Below are 8,931 nucleotides of genomic sequence, written 5' to 3' on the forward strand. Positions count from 1 at the left end.
GAGACGACGACCAACGTTGTGCAACGACTCTTCTGCTTAGCGGCCATGGAAGAGCTGTTATTCTGCACGTCGTCCCACTTATGCTGGCTATTCGGTCACAGCTTTTGAGTGCGCTGGGAGACAGCACGGACACTGCTCCTTGCTTTCCGAGGGCCTTCAGCCTGAAATTCCCATACTGGAATGTCTCCTAGGTCACTTTCCAAACGCATCATTTGCACTCCTGGAAAATTCACAACCAGAAGCCTCTTCTTTCTTCTACAATTGGTTTCTTCACTTTTGGTAAGTGCAAATTGTATCTAAAAAATTGGAGCCAGAGAGGTTCTTCGAACTTTCTTTTTTTTTTATGATTTCTTGACAGTATGTTGGTGCTATCTTCCCATTGCTCTTGCCCACCCTTGGCTCCAAGCAAGGATGTGCTTTTGCTAGCTGACCGTTTTTTTAGTTCAGCCAATATCAGAACTGACTCTGTGTTTTGCAGTCTGTACTTCTTTCTTGAATCAGGACTTACAGTCTGTTCTTTCGCAGTGTGGTAATGAGATCTGGGATAATAATGTCAAGCTGTATCTAAACAATTGGATTAAAGGAAGCCCTTGGAAGAGGACAAAGTTTGATGTAACATTGGATCACGTGGCCAATTGCGAGCCATTTCCCTGGGGACAAAGTTTTCACTCCTGGCAGGGTTTAGCAGCAAGCTTTCAGCTTCTTTCATCATCAGCATTTTGCATCCAATGTTTTAAAATGTTTGGAAAATGCAGCTTAATGGAGATTGAAGGTGTTATCATTAATTGGACTAACTTAAAAAATTAATATTGTAAAGCTCTTTTAGTTTTGTTGTTATTGACCTGATGCTGAGAACAGCCTGTGCTATTCTAGAGGAGAGGAGAAGAGAATGTATTTTGCTTTGGATGTTTGTGCTGTTTTCCAAATTTTGGGAGGACAGAAGAGATTGCATTAATAGACAAAACTGAGGAAAAATACTAGGAATAAAATGGGGAAAGATTCTATAATTCACTGTAGCTGCTACTAATAAACAAATAAAAACGTCTGAGCGCAAATAGAAAATATTTCCTAAGCTGTTTCTTCATGTTGACCTGCCTTTGTTGCTTGTTTCCTCACAGACACAGCTGTGTAAGGGTGTGTAGTCAACCCACAGGTGTTGGCAACAGCACAATCAGGCCCCTTTGCCTCCACCCCATGTTTGAAGTGTTTTCTGTGCCAGTAATGCTGTGGAAGCTCTACTCATTGCCACAATCATAATGCTTGCCTTTCAGAACGAGACCATGGTAATGGCAAGTGAGAATGGACGTCTATTTGTCAAATTTAAAATCAGGAAAAGTTTGAAAGTTGGGCAGACTTCTTTTCTTTGGTGAGATTTTCTTTCTAACCACAAGTAATTACACTTAGAAAGCAACTACTGTACTGGTTGGTACTACAATTGCTTGCTTTGACCTCAAAACAGTAATTTTTGTTCTTGCCTTTCTCCTTGCAAAATTAACATTAGGTAAGAGTGAGGTAGACTCTTTCATAGCTTATTCATTAGCAGCAGCAATGTTGTTAATTGCATTTTGATTGTAGAGACTGTATTACAAGTGGCCAGAAAACACTGGATTTGTTTCAGATTTTCATAGGTAGAAGGCAAGAAAATCCTCTTTCTCTTTGTAGGTGAAGCAAATTTACTCTGGAGATCCTTGAGGCAAAATGAACCACAGCTGTGACGTTTTTCATTGTAGCATTGGCTTCAGTGTGCAAATCTTATTGTGAGGAAATACCATCGGCCGCTTCTTGGAGGACTCCATTCTCTATTTTTGGCACCCATCTTCTCAGCTTTGGTTGCCGATTTTTTTTTGGTTTTATTTACATTTGTCTTTGACTAAACTTTTCTAAAATAAAATAAAAAAGAGGTATCCCTCCGGAGGAGCCCTTAACTAATTCTCTGTGCCTTCTTGCACATTAGCACTGCTGGTTTGAAGCCTGGTGAGGCCTCCAAAACAATCATTGATCCACGCTCAGCTGCAATGGAGATGCACAATCTGATATTCATCTGAATTGCTGAATCTGCATTGCATTTCTTTTATGTTCTTTTGTTGTTTTCCAAGTGCATATTGGATTCACGTCAGTCACTTGGTTATGTTCAGCACTGGAAGTGTTTCTGATGACCGAATTTTTCTCCCGGTGTCTATATCATCGAATTCCCTCAGGTCTCCTTTGTGATTTCCTCTGAAGAAGTCAGTTTACACATGTTCCTTTGGGCTTTTTGCATCAACACTTGATAAGTACTGTGTGCTGATAAAACATGATAGCACATTCTTGAAGAATCCCTGAAAGCACACTGTACACATTTCATTGTATAGAAATGGACAAACCACACTTAAGATGATCTTAAGCAGTGCAGACCCTTCTCAGCCCCGATTTCATTAGAATTTAGTGAAAACTTAAATGTCTGATGAGGAATTTGAGATGGAAGATGTTACAATGACTTTTTATCCAAGGTTTAAGGTTAAATGCTGGTATTCATCTTGTCCTTGGTAATTAAAATGATTTTTTTTCTCTTCCAAGTTTGTATTGGTAGGATCCTTTGGGTAATTTCTCAGAAGAATAGAATGGAAGTAGAACATTACAATTAATCTACTTTGGAATATTTGCAAAGGGTGAGTGAAAAGGCAGAAAAATGCAGCTCTTTGCAAGTAATGTGGGGTTTGAGCAGAGGAAAAGCACCTCTGGATTTGCTTTGAATATGAACAATTCTTGAATTCACTGTATTGAATGTTCCAATAAATTTTTAGAAACGCAGCAACTACTGAAACAAAATTAGATGCAAGAAATATTTTAAAAAGAAACAAATGCTAATTTAAAGCAAACAGGTGTGGCAGAAATGCTGAGTCACGGCCTGAAGCAGTGATGGAGCACCTGGTGGGGAGGCAGGGCCAGCCCAGGGGAGCTCAGGTGCAGGCAATGTACAGAGTGATGTTAGGGCTGGAGCTGGGATCCTCCCCTTCCCAGACCTCATTTAAGGGTTGGCAGTGGAGGCGTGGGCATTTCCCTGGAGATCCCTGTGTGCTCGAATCCTTCCTAAGGTAGGCAGTTTTTCTTCCTTTGTGTCTGTGGCTGGGCTTGTTCTCATTTGCTGTAGTGTAAGATTGTGCTACTGCTGTTATTGCTGTACTTTCCATCTCCTTGTAACATTATAGCATTGCAACAGGTAGGAAATATTATAAGCACATTGCAGCTGCTTTGTTTGATGCAAGGAGGTAGAATAACTTAGGTTGGAACAGACCTTCAGGTCCAGCCATCAACCTGACCTACTGAGTCCCATTACTAAACCACATCCCCTAATGCCACAGCCAAATCTCTTCAGTCTGTCCTGGGATGGGGGCTCCACTTTCCTGGGCAGCCTGTTCCAAAGCTTGAACGCTTCCTCCACAAAGAAAGTCTTCCTAAACAGCTGCACGCTGGCAGAATGTGAGACAGTTCTATTGTTTCCTATTGCTTACTAAGTGAGAAAAGAGATTGATACCCACCTCCCTAACCTCCCTACAGCCTCATTTCAGGTAGTTAAGCAGAGTGGTGGGCTCTGGCCCTCAGCCTTCTCTTCCAGACTAAGCCCAGTTCCCTTAGTCACCCTTCATAGGTCTTGTTTTATAGTCTCCTTACCAATTTTGTTTCTCTTCTCTGCATATCAGTAATCCTTATTGTAGCGAGGGGGATGTATGACAGGAGAAGTGATTGATGTAGCCCCAAGATTCAATGGTACAAATTTACTTGCAACCACAGCAGAAATCAGGGCAAAAACCCAAATATTCAGGTTTGTTTATAGTGTAGAGGAGAAGGGCAGTAATAAATAAATAAATTCTTCAGAGAACCAAAAAGAAAGAAGAAATGGCTTATATATTTGAGTGGGGAAAAGAGACAGAGTAACAAACCAGGAAAGAGTCAACCGGTAACCTAAATTGGGTGAGCTATTAAATGGTTTTGTAAATGTACCTACAAAGTGTAAATGATATTAAATCTTGCATTCAAGATGACAAAAGTGAATTCAGATAGCGCTGAGCAATGTGAGGAAAGAAAATGTATAAGGTTGATAACTACAAATCTAAGCAGCTGTGTGGGGAAAATCTACAGGTTAAGGAAAAAAAAGCTAGTACAAAGCTCAGTTGGAAAAAATGATGGAGTACTTGCTGTGAGATTAGAAAAAATGGAACCCTGCAATATCATTTATAGAATCATTTTTCTGAGTAAAGATGCTTTTAAGGGCTGGAAGTAATGATTTATGAAGAAATATGGAAATAATTAGATAAGTTTATCTTGGCAAAATAAATGAAGAGTGTTACACTTGTCCATGAGCATTTGAGGAGCATAAACAGAAACCATGGAGAAGAGTTGCTTGGGACAAGGCCTAAATAATGCCAATAAAATGTATTGTGATCATGATACAAGAAGGAAAATGTGTCTCAGGTATCAGGTAATGTCCTCCTTTATTGAGATTTATTAGGCACACCATGACAGGAGTATGAAGTAAATGGTGAAAAGTCCATTCACTGAGTCAACTGAAATTGCATTACAACATGTAGAACAGATCAGCCCTGAAAAAGAGACTGTAATTTGCCTGATGTTTCACACTATGGTGAAACCATGGCACAACGGAAATTTATTGCAGTTTTATCTCAACTTCATTAATGCCCGGGTTCTGTCTTGGTGTGAGAATTCAGACGTGCAGTCCTGAGTCCCTCGGTCAGTGTGCCGTTGTTACGTTAACCACAGAGTTCTCAGCTGAAGTTGCGTGTGAATCCTGTGGCACAAATTCTACACGCATCTGCTTGTCCATCCAGTTACTGTCCCCAGAACCAACCTGAGGAGAAACTGGGGCAGGAAGATCTTGATGCTGTTTTACCTTCTAGATCCCAGTTACTTTCTCAGAGACCTCCCAGATTCTGAGTCTTCAGCAGTCCAAGTGTTGAGTCTGGGTGCCTGGCACAGCTTCAGAGAGCTCTGGCTCTGATTGTCTACTGATAAAGCCTAAGTGGTAGACTTGGAAACGCTCCCATTCTTTTTCACCTTCAGCAACTTGCTTTCAGGAGTCAGTTACTGCCAGAGCTGAAACAGACTGATGGTTTGGCATCTAGCACCAAGTGTTTCTTTGGCTCGATTCCATGTCTTATATCATGCTCAGCACAAAAGAACTGAGTATTTATTGAGCCTCTCGCTCTCTCTCCACAGCTGGTTTCACCACAGCTCTTGGGTCAGTAGTATTGTCATGACAGCAGGTTCTATTTAGATTTTATCGGAGAACGTGGCTACAGATGCATTTCCCTGGATCTCTTTGCTCACTACTACCAGCAAGGAATTTCTTTTTATCATTCCTGGAGGTGACTCCTCCATGATTCTCAAAGGAGTTTCGTCGCCACAAGGAAATGAGCCTGGAACAGGACGTGCCCTGATACAGACCTCAGGAAGAACACTGATATGCTGCTTTGTGCTGCAGCGGTCATAGCATACCTTCCATTCTGGCTGTAATGGTGCTTATTATTTCAGTGGTCTCTCTGGGTGCTCTTCTGGAGGAGATACAGTTGTCTTATCCTAGGTATCTCATACCAAACAGCGCTTCCAAATGCAGCCCAAGCAAGCAGAAAGTTGTGAGCCTCATTAAAACTTTCTGGCAGTGCCCAGTCCAGCATCCTTCTGTGAGAATACTGAGAATAGGTGAAGTACAGCAACTAGTTGACAAGGACTTCAAATTCCAGTTGACTTTTGCAGTGCAATTACTCATACAGTTGAGGCGATCCAGAGCTTCCGCCAAAGATCCTGTGAGTAAGTGATGTGAAGCGAAAGAATTTGATAATCTCACTCTATTTCTATCACAAAGTGTGGATGTCATCAATGTTTTCTCTCCATAACTTGGATCCTTAGAAGGTCTCTGTGGACCGTTCTCAAGCAGCCCACCTACCTCTCGCGCTGCTCCCTACAGGAGTCCCATCCTGGCTCAGGTGTTCAGGGACACACAGTCTGTTGTGACAGATCTCACTTTCGATTGGCTTTCTCAGCAAGGCCTGGGGTGAGATGGCAGGTTACTTTTTTAAGGTCTCCCAAACCACATCGGAGACTCAGGGGTGTTCCTGACTGCCCTCCAGAGGGTCTGGATGAGGCGGTCTGGGCAAATGCCTTGTGCTGTCCTCCGGAGCAGCACACAGTATCTAGTTACCTTGCCGGGTTACACTGGGATGGGTGAAGTGTTTTAGGCTGCTGTAGCAATGTGTCCAGTCAAGGATAATGGTAAGCATTCTTGGGAAGGTGGGTTGTTGAAAGCTCTAAGTCCAAAAACCAATTCACTGTGCTCCATTTCTCAAAGAAGGGAATGCTGCTCACAAGCAGCTCAGCCTCAGAACTAATCTGAGTGTTTGGGCAACTGTGAGTCCTGTAGCATCCAGCTCCAGCAAGGGGACAAAGTGCAGGCAACACTTCCTTCCCACGGCTGGTGCTGTGTTCTTGGCCTCAGATGGCAGCTGCAGCCGTGTTCTGTTTGATCGTGCAGAACGTTAAGCCAGAAGTACTTCATGCTTGAGGCTCTGAGCTTCAACAGATTTGCTTAGAGTGACATTGCCATGGGTCTGGTCAGCACGTGGCCTTAGAGGAGATGGAATGTACTGAATAATGAGAAGTTATATCAATTTTTAAACTATCAAATCTCTGATTGGCACATGTAATCTGATATTTCTCTGAGGCTAATAACATAACCAGATGTAGGCAGCTGTTCTTGCACAGTGCAAATGGAGCATACCTGTTGCCAAAGCTATGTGCTGTCAAATCTCAAGCTTTCATTCCAAATTAAGATGTTAGGGCTTTCCTTACCTGTGATAAGCCATTAAATATCATTCAATTACCCTTATATTAAGACCTCCCCCCGTTGTTTTTTTTTTATTTTTAACTCAAGCTTACTTTACTGAAAGGCATCCTGTCTTGATTTGAAGATATTAAAAGATGAAGAATCCTCCTTCCTTTGATAGGGTAGCTTTTTTAATATCTAATCATTCTCACTATAAAACTCTGTGCCTTATGTCTAATTTAAACTGGTCTGGCTTCAGCTTCTAGCAATTGGTTCTTGTTATGCCTTTCTCAGCTAGATTAAAGAGCCCTTTAGGACCTGGTATTTTCTCCCTTTGAAGGTACTTATACATCGTAATCAAGCCATCTCTTGATCTTTTTAATAAACCAAACAGATTGAGCTCCTTAAGTCTCTCATTCTGAGGCAGTTATTCCAGTTCTGAAATAATTTTTATGACTCTTCTCTGCACCGTCTCCAAATTTCCACTGTCCTTTTAAAAGTTCAGACCCAGAAACATAGGCAGTTGGGGAATTTACAGTCAACTGTTTGTCCCTTTTCCCTAAATCCTGTACAGATTATCTTATTCCCGTGGTATGTTCCACAGCCTGTAGAGTTGTGGGGTTGGTTTGTTTTTTTAATACTAACTCCTGGAAACTGTGCCCATGACTGTCACTGAACCCAGGTGACTAAGAGATGATCCAAGACCGGTAGCGCGGCACCAAAACACTGTGGTCTGTACCAGACTTCTTGTCCCATTTTGGTTTTAACTACAAGCTGATTCTTTCATCTGAGAAATACAAGTGCACAGTTTGTGTTCTGAATCTCCTGTCATGAGTAGTTTCCTAGACTGCAAGCTGTTTAACTGTCACTCATTCTGGAACTGTAGTGTACTGGGAAACCTGTGTCAGGAAGGGTATTTTATTGGCTCTTTGGAACAATGCTAACCAAAGAAATAGTGTTGTGTGTCACTGACAGAAGAAAACAACCCGAAAAGGCCAAAAGAAGTGCAAGTCAGCAACCTTGCATGAGCAGGGTGTTCAGTTTTCAGACTGCTGTCTTTCACAGAGACTGGGGGTCCTGCTGGTGCTCTGTGCACCTTTGTCTGTTGCACCTTGTCCAGAATACCCTGCTCAGCTCCTCACGGGAATATTAGGTTTGGATGCTGAATTTCACTGTCGTTTATTTTTAATATAAAGTAGATGTGGACCTCTGCTCTGCCTCATAACCATTCTTAAGCTTTCTCTCCCCATTCGTACTACTTATTCTAAACCACTGGCTTCATAAAGCTGGGAACTTTGCGTGCTCTATCTGTTGAAATCTACTTGTTGCCTTTTGATCTCCTTTCCTATTCCATCCTCATTATTAATTGATCAGCTGTAGTTATCTTCTGCAGTGTGCCAAAACTGGAGACTAGACGCAGGGGACGTAGCGTTGACAGTACAGGGCATTTTTCTGTTATATCAACTAACTCTCAGCCCGAGGCACCCATCCTTACAGTTACCTGCAAGGTAGGCGCTGGTTATTCCCCTCATTTTAAGGTGGGGAGGAGAAGCAGAGGTGTGGGAAGCTCCAGTAGGTCGGGGCTTCAGCAGATCTTCTGACTCTGGGTCGTTGTGCCTTCTCTGTTCTATGTTTGAAAAAAAAAAAAGTAAAGCGCGTTAGCTCTGAGAATGGCTTTTATCTTCACTGTGCTTCCTTCGGAAGCCTTCCGTCCTGCAGCTGCCCAGCGATCGCTGCACAGAGACTATTGGTTGGATCAGTTATTAAACGCTGAGGGGAGAAATAGGAACAATTACAACTTCGGTATCAAAAGAAGCGATTTCATTTCCTTTCTGAAGTCGCTGTGATTCTGTAGCACCACCCGGAATCCTCGGAGGACCCGGGCCGTTCTGTGCAGAGCGGGGCTCTGCGGGAGGAGCGCGCTCTCCCATTTTCCGTTCATCTCTGCCTTAACGGTTCGTTGTTGTGGTGGTGGTGGTGCTTTTTTGTTGTTTTTGTTTTTTGTTTTTTAATTAAACGGCAGAAGGGAAATAAAAGATCCTGCGAGCTGCGATGCCGTGCGGGCTTTCGAGAGGCGCTCCGGGAGAGGCGGCGCAGCAGGGCGCGAGGAGCAC

Source organism: Meleagris gallopavo, chromosome 13 (genome assembly GCF_000146605.3).
Source record: "Meleagris gallopavo isolate NT-WF06-2002-E0010 breed Aviagen turkey brand Nicholas breeding stock chromosome 13, Turkey_5.1, whole genome shotgun sequence".
Lineage (NCBI taxonomy): Eukaryota > Metazoa > Chordata > Aves > Galliformes > Phasianidae > Meleagris > Meleagris gallopavo.